The sequence below is a fragment of the Lissotriton helveticus genome, chromosome 6 (genome assembly GCF_964261635.1).
Source record: "Lissotriton helveticus chromosome 6, aLisHel1.1, whole genome shotgun sequence".
Taxonomy (NCBI): Eukaryota; Metazoa; Chordata; class Amphibia; order Caudata; family Salamandridae; genus Lissotriton; species Lissotriton helveticus.
In genome coordinates, this window is record NC_136067.1 from 6,969,732 (window position 1) to 6,984,739 (window position 15,008).

General features: G+C 50.4%; 1 pseudogene across 1 annotated transcript; it reads right to left on the bottom strand.

Annotated features, from left to right (window-relative positions):
• Positions 1-2,836: 2,836 nt before the first annotated feature.
• LOC144761188 (transmembrane protein 121 pseudogene) lies at positions 2,837-14,313 on the bottom strand (annotated as a pseudogene). Its single transcript, XR_013595614.1, has 2 exons — positions 14,211-14,313; positions 2,837-3,902 (listed from the first exon to the last, which is right to left on the bottom strand). The product of XR_013595614.1 is annotated as a transmembrane protein 121 pseudogene (transcript).
• Positions 14,314-15,008: the final 695 nt, after the last annotated feature.

Consider the following 15,008-nt stretch of genomic DNA (forward strand, 5'->3'; position numbering starts at 1 on the left):
GGCAAGGACATGGCATTGTGTGCAGCAATGGATGTCCGGTCCGGCTACGGTTGCTTGGTGCCCCTTGGTGGCATTAGGGCTTTGGAACCAATCAAAAGCCATCAGAGAAGCACCCTTACTGGGCCAAATCATGAGACAGGAAGTGACATCATGCTGCTGCATAGCAACTTATAGGAATCATTACAGTACAGCTTTGGAGTGAAACTAGACAGGAAATGACCTCACCCACTGTATTTCTTGTACAGCTGTTGTCATGTGGGCTGCCACTTGTCTCACAGGAACAGACCAAGCATTGGTTCCGTCCAGGCTCTGCTACATGATAAAGACTTGCTGTAAACACCTCAGGACCCTCTCTTGGCATGGCAAGGCGGCCTCAATGTGTTTTAAAGCTTATTTAAGGATAGGGTAGACAGCTCTCAAACAGGTGGTTTTCTTCCTGTATTTACTGTGATAGGTTCATGTTTCAAACTGGAGAAATACCAGATTCTGTTGATTTTTCCAATTTTTATACTTGCCTTGACGTTAAAACTAACCCTGGGCGTAGTTCGCAAAGTAGCGCTACGCGAAGCTACGCGAAGTGCACTTCGCACTACCCGAACTTCACGTAGCACTACGCGAGCTGCGTAGTAGCATGTTCGCACTGTACAAGATGTGTTTTCAATGATTGCACAGTGCGAACAAGCATCAGGCACTGTGCAATCATTGAAAACGGCATCTTGCACAGTGCGAGCTGTAGTTTGCTGCTGCTCGAGTAGATTTTTACTCGAGCGGCAGCTTTCTCAACGTGAACTGGTAGTTTCTCATCACGAGCGGTCGCGAGCATGCACGATCACTCGCAATGAGAAACCTGACCTCCCCGCGTTGAGAGTCTCGCCGGGATGTCATTTTGCTTACTCGCGGTCGCGAACATGACGTTGAGGACCGCGAACAAGCAAAAAATGACCGCTGCACTACGCTACGCTGCGCTACGCATGTTCGCACTGTGCTACGTGCAGCTCGCGTAGTGCGAAGTTGCGCAAACTTCGCGAACTACGCGAGCGTATCGTAGTGCTTCGCCCAGGGTTAGTTAAAACCTCAGCCATGCCACTATAATGCAGGTCAAGTGGCAACCACTTCCTTATTTATAATTGTGTGGGCATCATTCCTGCCCCGGAGCAGCCCTCTGAGATGATCTGAAGACCTGAGTAGGCAGGTTCCAGATGCAGACGGATGGCATGTTGTCGCCAGCATGCAGGGGTAGTAAGCCGGCCTGCGGCCGCACTGGACGCTGACCTGCGGAGGGGGCGCTGTGACTTCAGGGGGACGCTGTGTTTATATCTTATGATAGGAGAGATGAGGGGCACTTTTGCCGGTGGTAGCGAGAGAATCTGAGGAAGTGGTCATGGGTGAGGGGGGCGCCAAAAGTGATTGTCGCAGCGGGCACCAGCGCCACCAGCACTAGCCAGCCCTGGCTATATAAGTGCAATTACAATACAGTACATTACATGCCAACAGACCCGATTCAGGCGGGAGACCCCCGGTTGTAAAGCCAACACTTGCTTCATTTTAGCTGTCTCCCACCTAAAATTGTTTCTGCTTCAATGTTGGTCACTGGGAACATAAATTCCCCCGATGTATCTTTCTTTATCTATTCTGCTTTTAAATGTTGGCATGTATGTTGCAGGGTTTGTCGGGAGGCGTGTTGCAGAATGCCACGTCCCTCTGCGTCCTGTGAGCCTCTTGGCTTATGGCCGCCATGGGCAGCAAGTACTAATTAGGCCCGAGTGTTGAATTGGCAGCTTTGGAAGCAGGAAGTGACATCACTCTTTTTTCTGATGACTCTGGGCCCCATTTAGATCTCGGCGGACGGGTTACTCCATCAGAGCGGTGACGGGTAACCCGTCCGTGGAAATATAAATCCCATTATATCCTATGGGATTCATCCTTAAATATCAATCCCATTATATCTTATGGGACTTCTATTTTGGCGGACGGAATAACCCATCCGCTGAGATGTAAATCAGGAGCTCTGATGCCAGTTACAAGCAGCCAATCGACACAGTATGTCACCAGGACAGACTGGTCATGGAACCCTGAGAAAGGAAGTGACGTCACTCTATTTCCTGGTAATTGCATCTATTACAGCCACTGTGTCACTGTCAGTCAGGCAGTCAAGTTATGAATATATTCTGCAAGAACATACCTTCCCACCCTAAACCCTCCCAGAACCCCCCCATGACTGCCGGCATGGATGTGAGATGTTTCCTGCACACGAGGCCGGGTGGCTCACTGCCCCGCACCGCAGCCCCGCCGTGATGCCCGCACCTGCGGGAGTCACAACTCTAGCAAGAAATGGGTTTTGCTTCCAAGGCCTCTGGCACACTCCTTCATTTGCACTCCAGTGACAGAGTGAGCCAGACTTACTTGGCCAAAATCATGCACAACTTTGGCCGGAGCCTGGTGACCGCAACACCACATGACATGGCCACGTTGACCACCACCATCATTCGAATATCCATATTAAAAAAAGAGTTTCAATTGCAAAAATCATCTTCAAAGATGTTGGTTTTGTTACAATTGTGAACAGATTAACTCCAAGAAACTGTAACAAGCAAAGACAACCACTTTGAGCAAGCTCTGGTGCAACGTCACAAAGAAGCCTTGTTTTGATAAACTGGACCTTCCCCGGTAATCAGTCAATGACAAGTCCACTTTGTAAAAGTGGACAACCCCAGGAGAAAGATGTCTTCCATCTGGCTCGCTTACGGCCTCTGTGTCCTCCTCCGAGCGCCCATTTTGTTTGGTCACAATCTGTGCCGGAGCCGCCCACTGCTGGATACGTGCCCAATCTGCACCAGGAGTGGCCAGGCTTTACGCTCCAGGGCATGGCACCCCGCTTTGCTGGATGTGAGGTGCCTGTTGCTAACACAATAGATGCCTGCGTGCTTTGACAAAGGCCGTGCCCGCAGAGAGCGCGTCACGTGTCTTCCCCTGGTAGAACTTCAGAGGAGGTAGTCTGGTTGCGGGATTTCATCCGATGTCGCCCAGACTGCGCATGCGCAGTGGAATTATGCTGCAGCGGGAGGCTGAAGCCACCGGGCGTGTCTTGCATCTGGTTCTTGTACTGCACGAAGGAGCAGATCTTCAGGACAATGGCCAGGATGTTTTTGCCCATGAAGATGCTGGAGGCGCGGGCATCCCGGAAGAAGAGCATGTTGCTGCCCCGGATAAAGATGGTGGCCACGTTGATGGTGAGCATGCTCAGGATGGGGTAGAGCATCATCTTGTGCGGCGTGATGTGGATGCCCTGCATGCTGATCTCGCTCAGCGACACGCACGGTAGGACCAGGAGGAGGATGTAGCAGTAGAAGAACATGAGGCCCTCGGCCCACAGCGGCAGCCCCTTCTTCTGCGGCTCCCACAGGTTGGCCTGAACGTCCAGCACATCCAGCATGTCGACGATGACCCAGAAGAGGCGATTCCTCAGGTCCTCCTTCTTCTTGAAGGTCTGCAGGTACTCCATGTGCTCGATGGCCACCAGGATGATGTAAAGAGCCGGGATGGAGATGGAGAGCAGCAGCGTCAAGGCCTTGCGGGCAATGATGTCCAAACTCTTTCGGTCGGCCTTGTAATTCTGGTAAACAAAGTAGACCTTGATTTCCAAAACGAAGACGTAGAGGAACCAGAGGATCATGGCGTAGCCTCGTTTGGCGGTGCGGACCTCGGCACCGGCCCAGACGGCCACGTATCGGAGGATGATGAGGAAGCATATGTCCCCGATGGAGACCATGATGCAAATGCCCATCTTCTTTGAGCCGTGGGTCTGCTCCACCAGGTAGGCGTCCATCAGCACCATGCTGCTCATGATGATGGCGGTGGACAAGCACGCATGGGGCTTGTTAATGGGCCGCGGAGGAGCCATCCTGAAAGAAAACAAGCACATTGATTAGTACCTCTGCCTATTGACATTGAAAAGAAAGGATCTTATCAGTGCCACCTATGTCAAACTGTGCCCTTTCTGCCAATCCCCGGGATACCCTCTGCCCAATCCTGATATCATCTGTGCCAAATGCCAGTGTGGTCTGGTGTTCTGCGTGCAATGCCTCTCCTCCTTTCTGCCAATAATCCCTGTATCATTAGTGTGATCCTTTGCTGTGCTCTGGGACAAGCCCTGCGACCCTACACGGAGAACACCTGCATTCTCTCCGGCCCCAGGATCATTGCACCATGTGTCCTATACCCTATACACACTTTGGCCCAATTCACAGAACTAACTTAAGACAAAATCCAAAACTTACTACCATTTTGCTATTCACAGAAGGCACTTATCAATGAGTTAGTGCCTTGTGTGAATACCAAAATGAGTAAGTGCCTTCTGTGAATACCAAAATGAGTAAGTGCCTTCTGTGAATGCCAAAATGAGTAAGTGCCTTCTGTGCATACCAAAGTGAGTAAGTTACTCAAAATAAGTAAGTTACTAAGTAAGTGCCTTCTGTGAATACCAAAATGAGTAAGTTACCCATACTCATCAATGAGTAAGTGCCTTCTGTAAATACCAAAATGAGTAAGTTACTCAAAATGAGTAAGTTACTCAAAATGAGTAAATTACTAATTTTGATATTCACAGAAGGCACTTACTCATCAATGAGTAAGTGCCTTCTGTGAATGCCAAAATGGGTAAGTGCCTTCTGTGAATACCAAAATGGTAGCAAGTTTAGGATTTTCTCTTAAGTTAGTTCTGTGAATCGGGCCCTTTGTATCTGAATCGATGACGCTTGAAGGCATGCATACAGTGCTTGTTCGCCTGGACTCATGTTGGCGCTCGCTGGGTTGAGGGCAAACAAGGGGCTCAAACCCCCTCTATGGAACCTAACAGAAGAAGTGGGTTTAAGAGCCTTCCTGAATGGACCACTTGCAGCAGGGTGGGGGTGCAGCACATTCCTCTGGAAAGGGCGAGGTCTGAAAGGGGAACATTTCAAGGTGAAGGACGGATCAGTGATATAACATCACAAACACAAATATAGGGGCCGATTCACAGAACTAACTTAAGACAAAATCCTAACTTAAGTCTGTCTTAAGACTGTCTTAAGTTTGTCTTAAGTCTGTCTTAAGTTTGTCTTACGTCTGTCTTAAGTTTGTCTTAATTCAAACTTAAGACAAAATCCTAACTTTACTACTACTAAATGCCTTCTGTGAATACCAAAAGTAGTAAGTTTTGGATTTTGTCTTAAGTTTGTCTTAAGTCTGTCTTAAGTTTATCTTAAGTCAAACTTAAGACAAAATCCTAACTTTACTACTACTAAATGCCTTCTGTGAATACCAAAAGTAGTAAGTTTATGATTTTGTCTTAAGTTAGTTCTGTGAATCGGGCTCCATGTGTGAACAGAATATTGTGTAAAAAATATCGAGGACAAGATTATCGAGAAGGTAAGTGCAAATAGGTTAGTATAGATTTACTATTCTTAACTCCAGATGCATGCACCTTGAAGACATATATCGTCTCGGTACATATATGTAGAGTTACAAATAGTAAAACTTTACTTACCCATAGAAAATGTTTACGATATTCTTGTCCTCGATATTTTAGACCCGATCATCTGTCGCACAATATTTGTGTTTTCGATATTTTGTCCAAACACCAGATGGACAGAGCTTAGCAGGCAGCTTGGCCCAGTTCTGTAGAGGACACGTCGGAGAGTTTTAAAAACCGTGGGTCATATTAACAAGGAGCTGGTACCGCCGCAGCATCATTTGTTTTGACGCAGCTGCGGCGTTATCAGTGCTCGACACCGCTCCATATTTACAAATGGATGCTGTTGGACTTGGCCCTTTTCCCCCCAAAAAATTCGCTTTTTACCCCCCAATTGTAGGATGTCTCCCCCATGGTAAGGTTACTTTATAGGCCATGTGTGGTGTGAGACGCCATGTTAATGTTAAATGCAATGCAATGGTGTGAGCACTTGTCAATTTCCCCCATTGTAAACATGTACCCTGGTGAAATGCTGCATTTGTGTTTTGCATTTAAAATGGCTGTCAAGGCTGTGCGTTGTGCCACCTGACTGCGGGAGGTTAGCAGTCTAGTTGTTAGGTACCCAGCCACCCCTGCTTTTGGAGGGAAAGCCTGGTACCCAGGGTGCTCTACTCCTCCCCCTGAGCCAGTTTAGACTGGTTTGCCACAGAATTCTAGAAGCTGCTGGCACTGTCTGGGAGGAGGGTATAAGTAAGGGGGAGGTGCCACCATGTGCAGAGACAGACCTGGGACCGGAACGTGAGGGGAACTGCTGCCAGGGGATACCGCCACTTGGGCTTGTGTGCTGGACCCTGCGCCCATCCAGAACCCCCCTAATGTCCCCAGGGCGAGAGGAAGCCCCACTTTAGGGGTTCAAGGCTGCTGTGTGGGAGGAGGGCCACGCTGTAGTGGGGATGGTGTAAGCCTAGCACCCTGTTTTGATGATGCCCCCACTAACTGCTGACCTGGCCCAGTAGTGTCTACTGCACGCAAGCGCTGCGCAAAGAAGCGCCTAGAAGGGAGGGAGTGTCGTGGACTAGACCCCCCAGGAGGTGTGAAGAGTTACCCTGGGACCCCTGGGCTTGCTGCTGGGACTGTCTGCCCCCCCATGCGCTGTGCTGTCAAAGTGCTGCCTGGCCTGAAAGAACTGATTGCTTGCTAAGCGCTGGAATCTAGAAGCGCTGTACAAGGAGCTGTGCTGAGGAGAAGCGCTGTGTGCTGGCTAGCGCTGCGCAGTTTCAAGAGGCTGCTTTCGTGCCCCTAAGCGCTACCGCACCAGATTCTGCCGTCTCTCAGCCTTGTAAATAGGGCGGGAGCCTATCCGCGTGTTTGCGCCCTTTTGCTGAGTGAATATCGCCGTGGGAGCCAACCCCGCGTGTTGGTGTGCTTATGGCGTGTTTTGAATAGTTAACAAGAAGGTGCCTACCCCTCATTGCCGCCGATCTCACCGCCGTGGCCCGGCGCTATCTGGAGGAGTCCCCTGCTGCCGTGGATATTGTCGCGGCGGCCCCCGGTACCAGGAGGAGAGGGCCGCTGGAGTGAGGAGAGGGCCGCGCTAGGCCCCGAAGCCGAGAGTGCCGCTGTCATGTGGCTGGGGCGCCGGTGACGTCACCAGCCGCGTCCCCAGCTACCACGCAGTGATTGGCTGCCGCCCGGGCAGCCCGAAGAGGCCGAGGAAAGCCCCGGGTCCCAGGAGGGAACACGGGTGAAGCCAGGAGTGTGCAGCGACGTTGCGGGGCCCCGTGGTCTAGAGGGAGCCCCGTGGAGAGCGACCGGAGCGGGAGCCCACCCCGCCGCTCTGTGCCCCACAAGAGGAAACCGCCGGAACGAGCATAAGAGCTGCCGGGGCCCCCGCGGTGGAAGGGGAGCCCCGTGTGCGGCCGCAAGTCCAGCGCTGTGCTGCAGGGGCCTGAGTGAGGCCTCGCGGGCCCCGTGTGACCCACACAGATCCAAGGAGCTGCCCCAGGGCTCGCACGTTCTGAGGAGAGCTCTGCAGAACCTCGCAAGAACAGCAGAAGTCCAGCGACTGTGGGCTATGTTAGACTGTGTTTGGGCGTGAGTTGGGGCACAGGGTAGGTGCCCGCCCCCGAAGGAGGAACTGTCGTTGGCCCTAATTGTACACCAGGGCCCACTGGACTGGGCTAGGGGACTGCGCCCATTACCACTGTTTAGATCCCTGAGGCAGCCCATGTGTTGCCCCTAAAGATAATAGTGACCCCTCAATGCTAATGTGCCAGGCTCATGATAAGGTTGCCCCTGCTCCAGTATGCCTAATGTTTTCCCGGCTAATGTTGATGCCCACAGGTCCACGTTGGGTGGAAGTGCTCTTGCGCCTAATGGTTATTGTCTGCTGAATATCCTGTTAAAGGTTTCATGCCCCATGGTATATGTGAATTACACCCGATATTTTAGGTGTACCTCCTGTTGTTAACGCTGTTGATGCCATTTATATTTGCACAGTGTTGCTGGCCCAAGGGGTTTATCCACAAGGGGCTTCCATGACTGATGGTTATCTTTATTCAGAGGGCTGTTATCTGCAGACTGATGTTACCCATGAGGTTAATATTTTACCTCCAATGTTCGATGTTATGCTGATGCAAGTTATGCTATGCCTTCCTACCTGATGTGTATTTTATGTCTAATGCTTGAGTTTACACTTACAGCTTACTCCGAGGTCAGGCCAAGGATTAAGGCCTGAGTTTGCCCTGCGATATTGACCTTGGGTTTCAGCATTAGTATTTCTTTCCCTCACGTATTCTGCTAAGGTTTCATGCCAATGATAAAAATTTTTATTTCAGCTGGACACTAATGGACTTCCTTAACCCTTTTTCTTATTTCTCCCATTTTTCCTTGTAAATATTCCCCCTTGCATTCATTGCCCTGGCGCCAGTTAGCGCCCTTTTTGTGATTACTGCTAATATTGTGTTTACCTGTGCAGGTTGGAGATAATACAAAACGTATTCTTTTTCCAACCAGAAGCAGTGTCGTGTCTCTTTTGTGGTGTGCCTGGTGTGTCGTATGTGGGTACTGCGTGGACGCTTTACACATGTCCTCTGAAGTTTGGCCTGCCCGCTCTGCTCCATGCTACCCCCCGTAGAATTGGTAACCCCATTTCTAACAGATGCATTGTCGCAGTGCGTTCGTTTGTAGAGGCCTGCGCCACATTATATCTGCGTCAGGTGTAATGTATGCAGGGTGGGCGTTCCCACGTTAAAAGCCACGTAGAACTGATGCAGTGAATTTACAACCTTTTACTTCATCACTTTTCGACCTGACTGCGTCAAAATCCCTACGCCTTCTCAAACCAGGCGTCAGGATTGACGCAGGGCTTTTAACGAGGGACTCGCCTCTGTGTTCTGACGCAAAGCTGGAGTTACGTCATTCTTACGACCGACTCCAGCAATGTGCTACTATTTTCTTTCCAGGGGCCCTGCTCTCTGGTTGGAAAAAACAATCAGAAGAAACAAAGGGGCATATTACCAACGATTAGCGATATTTATCGCTAACGAGGCTTAGCAATGAATTTTTTAACGCTAAGCATCGCCGGAAATTATCGCAGAGATAACGTGCCATTAGCAAGGTTTATCTCAGAAGTGATAAAAATCCTCGCGCTAACTGCCAAATGAGAGATTATCGCTGGAAAACCAACGATAACCTCTCGAAGTTTGGCGTTAGCTTGATGATTGGGGCTCACAAACTTAGCCATGATATCCACCTTCCATAGGATATCATGGATAAGTCAGGAAAATACCAGGTGTAAAAAAAGCAGCGCTAACCGCGGTTAGCGCTGCTTTTTTTATCACTAACAGGGTTAGCGAAATCCTTGATAATAGGAGAAATGTCGCTTAACAACATTTCTCCTATTATTTTTCTCTGGAACGCCCCCTTTGCATCTCATTAGAGATGCAAGGGGAAGCGTAGAGAAAAAGGGTGCTAACATGCGAATTTGCGTGTTAGCACCCTGTTGCTGATAGGGAGATCATTTTATCTCCGCTTTCTTGGCTTTTAAAGCCAAAAAAACGGTGATAAATCCCCTTGATAATATGCCCCAAGGTTATCAACTTGGGAGAGAAATTTTCAGAGAGACCCCAAATCATCAGCCAGAAGGAGGGGTGCACACCCTGTCCTGGCCTTCCAGGAGCTCTGTCTCAGGGTTACTCACTCACCGCAGGCACAGAGCGCCTAGAAGGTCACAGGAAGATGAAAGCTCAGCGGGAGATGGCTGTCTCCCACATCAGAGAGTGAGGACAATCAGAAGGGATGGGATTATGAATATAAGAGGCTTAATGCAAATCCTAATTAAGATAAGAGAGGAAGATCCCTGCGGGGCTTCAGAGCAAACTGGAAGCAGCTCAGAGCGAGAGGAGCAGAGAGAGAGTGTGGGAGCCAATCAGAAGGGAGGGCCCTAATGAGAGCAGCACCCCTCTGACAAGAGACCTCAGCGAACGCAGCGCTCATCTGGCCACAGAACTGAAGTGACCGCAGCGTCCGCCTGGTCAGTGGCCGAGACATAGTAAATAAGAATGCACCAGAGACAGAGAGCCATGAGTTAGAAGCCAAGCTCACTGGCCAGAACAGGAGGGCTCCACCACAGGGTGGCCATAAAGCAGAATGAATATATAGACACCGCGTCATAGGCGCTAGGGCGCGCCATCGCACAGCTCCGCAATCATCTTTGTAAGGTGGGTGATAGGGTTAGGGGGCTCCTGGCCAGGCTGGACAAGAGAGAGAGGGCAAATCGTTGGGTCCTAGAAATACTGACCGATAAGGAGGAGTGGGTGAAGGAGAGACAGGGAGTGTCGAACGCCTTCGCGGCATACTTCAACCACCCATACTCCACAGTGCTTGCCGCCACGGCGCAAGAATCTCGCAAAGTACAGGCAGACGTTCCACTCACAGGGGTTTACAATCAGAAGGGCACTCGTAGAACAGCAGCCTACTGAAGACGGAGCAGTGTAGGCAATCCACGACGCGAACTCCGGTAAAGCCGTGGGTCCTAGAGGCCTTCCTATCGAACTGTACAAGCTTACGGCCTCGAAGGTTCCCCTTACCTACAGCGAATGTTCATGGAAAGCTGCGAGTCGGGCTCCCTGCCCGGAGTCCAGAGGTTGGCCAATATAGTAGTCATACATAAAGAGGGTAAACCACCTGAGGATTGCACCTCGTACAGGCCCGTCTCGTTGTTAAATGCAGAGATCAAAAGATTGGCAAAGTCACTGACATCCCAGCTGATCAGGACGTTGCTCCATTCAGATCAATCCAGCTTCACGCCAGGGCGTAGCACGGCTCTTAACCTGCAGCGCCTGCATGGCGCCCTGGATTGTGCCGCTGAGCTTCACGATGATGTCCTCGTGCGTTCGCTTGATGCACGAATGGCGTTTGCTACAGTCAAGCTCCCATTCATGTTTGAAGTGCTGGTAAAAGGCGGCATGTCCTACGTTTTCTCAGGGTTGCCCGCTCTCCCCCTTAATGTTTGCCCTAGTCTTGGCACCGTTGGCGGCCCGGATTAGGGCTGACCCCTTGATTCGAAAGTTGCAGTGGACCGATGATTGGGAAGATAAAATATCCCTTCTCTACGTCTCAGATGAGGCCCTACACTAGATAGACTTATGCATGTACTTACTCTGTTTTGTCAATACTCGGGCTACACAATCAACTGGAACAAGTCCCTGATTAATCTCCTTCACGGACATGCACCACGACTGCCCTGTGACTGCGAGGCTCGCATTGTCACGGGTGGGTTTCACTGCTTAGAGATTTACAGCACCACTGACCCTGACGTATTCTAAATGAATAACCTAGAACTGCCACACACGCGCCTGCGATGCGATGTCCAACAGTCGAGGGCCCTTACTCTACCGTCACTCAGTAAAGCCGCCTTATTTAACCCGTTGCGTGCTGCCGTTGGCCAACGGCCGATTGCAGCACTATCTCCCTAGTGCTGCCGTCGGCCAACGGCCGACATGGCCCCGCCCACCTTTTAGAACGCCCGCACTGCACCGAATTAATGGCCGCTGTTATGGCGTTAAAATGATGGCGTCGCACAGTTTTCTCTACGCTCTACATAACCAACCCTACCCAGTCCCTGTAACCTATTTTAGGGTGATAGAAAGTGAAACTCGTACTCTACTCTGGGATGGTGGCCCTGCGCCTATAGCCATTAAAAACTGGCGGGGACTGGTACGATGGTGAAATCGCCCTGCCTGATATACAAATATAATACTGGGTGGTGCAGCATACCGCTGTCAATCACTGGGTTCATATTCCTGCAGGGGGGCCAGTTTATCGTATGGATAGGCAGGTCATACAACCGGGGGGCTACCTCAGGGCCATTTATGGGGGGTTGTGCTGCACATCCTTCCCATGTCTAACGGCAGTCACACTTACCCTCTGGCACATCACATTGAATGCACTGGGCGGGGAGTTAGGATTACTCAGGCCACCCCCCTGTGGGACAGTGCACATCTGGGCACACTGGAGACACAGCCGGGATCTGACAAATGGGATCTTATTGGTCTTTCCTGGCTGGGGCACCTGTGGGCACAGGGAGGGGTGGTCCCGTTTGCTGAACTGCAAAGCGAGTACCACCTCGCACCCACTGAAACCTATCGCGACTTGCAATTATGACGTGCATGGCAGAAGGCGCTCCGGAGGGGAGAGGATCTCCCCGAATCATCACTGCTTGAAGATAGACTAATGGGTGATCACATGCCCTGAAAGGCAATCTCCCAAACTTATCGAAAACTGATAAATAACTACTCAATACCCTAACTCGGCAATGGGAGCTGACCCTGAAGGTCTGGAGGATGAGCAGTGACCTGAGGCCTTGGTAAACCCCAGGAGGGGGCTATAAGGTCCAGGTTCCGCCTACTGCAATCAAAGATTCTACATAAATACTAGGCCTGGGCGTTAAATTTCGTTCCGCTCGCGGAATTTGGGTAATTTCGCGTTCCGCAGAGGACGTGAAATTGCTCAAAATTCTGCGTTCTGCGACTTAGCGACATTTTTTAGCTTGTTCGTGTTCTCAAATGCGTTTTTGTGAGATATTTCCCCCCGAGCACGCAAACAGCGATTGCGAACAGTAAAAAAGCATCGCGAACAAGCAATTCCGCGTGTTCGCGGAGATTTTTTAACTGTTTTGCGGATATTTGCGTAAGGCGATTACGCAAATTCCGCCTCCCCCTAATAAATACTACTATGCATGCACTATTATGGTAAAGACGGGCAGGGACACGGCCGCATTGTCATAGGAACTACGGCCAGGTGGGAGCGATTTTCCACATGATATGGAGTTGCCCGGCTATTCCCCAGTACTGGGAGTCAGTATTTGCTTGTCTGAATAACATTTGTGGGAGCAGCATGGCAGCCTCCGCAAAGGGCGGCTCTTGCATGTCGGAGATGCACCCGACCTTACACGATGACATTGGGGCTGATGGTGGCTAAAAGCAATATTGTAGGCCTGGGCGGTGAACTTCGCTCCGTTCGCGGAGTATGCAGAGTTTTCTGCACTTCGCACTCCGTGGAGCTCGTGGAGTGCAGAAAACTCCGCTTCGAGTTGTGCAGCGGACTTTTTTCCCTGCTCGCGATCGCAAGCGGTAAGTCCGCGAGCATTAACTGGCGCTCGGGTAGAATTTCTACCCGAGCTGCAGGAATACCAGCACAAACTGCAGTTCGCACTGCACTCCGCCACTCGCGGAAGTTTGCAGAGTTTTTTTGTAACCTTGCGGAGTTCTACGTAGCAAAACTCCACAAACTATATCCAGGCCTGCAATATTGGCACTTATGGAGGGCGGATCAGGCACCTCAACTGGGAGATTGGGAGCGGGGCACGGACTGGTGCATGTAACAGGGCAGGTGGTCTGTGAGGCAAGGGATGTCCAAAAAAGGGCTAAAATGTGGAGGAAGTGGAAGGATTACTGTGGGCGTCGGTGCGCCTCCGTTGAGAGCGCTGGTGTCGAGGTCTTGTGCATGGCTCGCTCAGGCTCTGAGGCCGCCCTGTGGAAAGTGGAGGGGGGATGGGCGGTGCTAATGGCTGGAGGGAAAACGATTTTGTTTGACTGTGACTCAGTGCTACAGTGTATTATATCTATATAATGTTGTTTGCTCTATCTGCAATAAAAAGATCTTTAAAAAAATAGATGCACCACAGACAGATATAAAAGCCCTGTAGCTTCCAAGCATTGATGTGCTCTGTCTGCCAAATCCCGGCACACTCTCTCCCTAACCTTGTGTTCTTTCTTGCAAACCTTGGCGTCCATCCTATTCTGAAACCCTGCTGTCATCTCGTGCAAGCCCAGCTCTCCCACAGCCCAGCACCCCTCTCTTGCAAACCCGGGGGTATATTATCAAGGACCGGTGTTCAAATTATCGCCGTTTTATAGTTTGATAATACGTCCTTGCGAATTCCCATGGAAGCTCAGGTTAACACCAGAACATGGGCTTCTATGGGAATTAACAAGGGCGTATTATCAAGCCCATTATCGCCGTTTTATAGGCAGTTTCCTGATGATAAAACGGCGATAATTTTAACACCGGTCCTTGATAATATGCCCCCCACTGTCCTATTTTCCCACTCCCGCTGTCTTGTGTTCCAAGCCCTGCTGCCACCTCTTGGGAACCCCCTGTCCTAGTTCCCCTCCTTTCCATTCCCATGCCAAACCATCCCCTTCTGGACTCCTCTGCCCCTCCAGCCCCTCCCAGTCCACTGCCCTCCCACACTCACCTGTATTTCCTCCGCCGAGGAGGGGGCCCCTGTTTCTTCCCAAACTCCGCGCTGGGCTTGGCCTCTCCCCTGCCAGCTCTGATTTCTGACGCCGACTGTTCGATTTCTGTAAGAATGGGATTGTGCAATGCTTGTTAGACAGAGGAAGGTGAGTTTACACACACATGCTGCTCCCTACATTAAATTACTTCTCCAATTGGCTGCTGGCTTTCAGGACAAGGCCCCTCCCTAAAGGGATCCAGAGGTGGACTAAATAGGGCGGTGTTAAATGCTGTGACCCCCTCCAGTTAGGTTTTGTGTCTGTGTATGAGCATTTCTACTCCTTTGAAAGCAATGTATGGTTAAAAAAGATCAACTTACTGCCTACACTGACATCTACTCATACAGCAGAAAGAAATGTGCACTTATTTTACACGAGCGAGCCTTTCCGCATGCACGCCTCTGTACTTTTCCATTTCAGAAGATCAGCTGAACCGAAGCCTGGTCTGTGTATTAATAAGTGGTATTAATATCTGCTCCTCACGAGGAAGCGCCGCTCAGAATGTGCTCATGATGTTATGTCTTTGTGACATTAACGGTCCTGAGCTCCAGCCATTAAATTAAATCTCACCCCTCATAGGAGAGCTTTTCTGGCTAAACCCCGTAAAAAAATTATGTTTTTGTGATACCTGTTGAGTCTTTTGGCGTGCGTCTTCGGGATCAGACTCATCGCTGCTGAGACAGATGTACAAATTGCCTTTTTTAGCCCCAGTGCCCATGTCATGCGTTTTGTTCATCGATTAAGTAAATTGGTGTCGG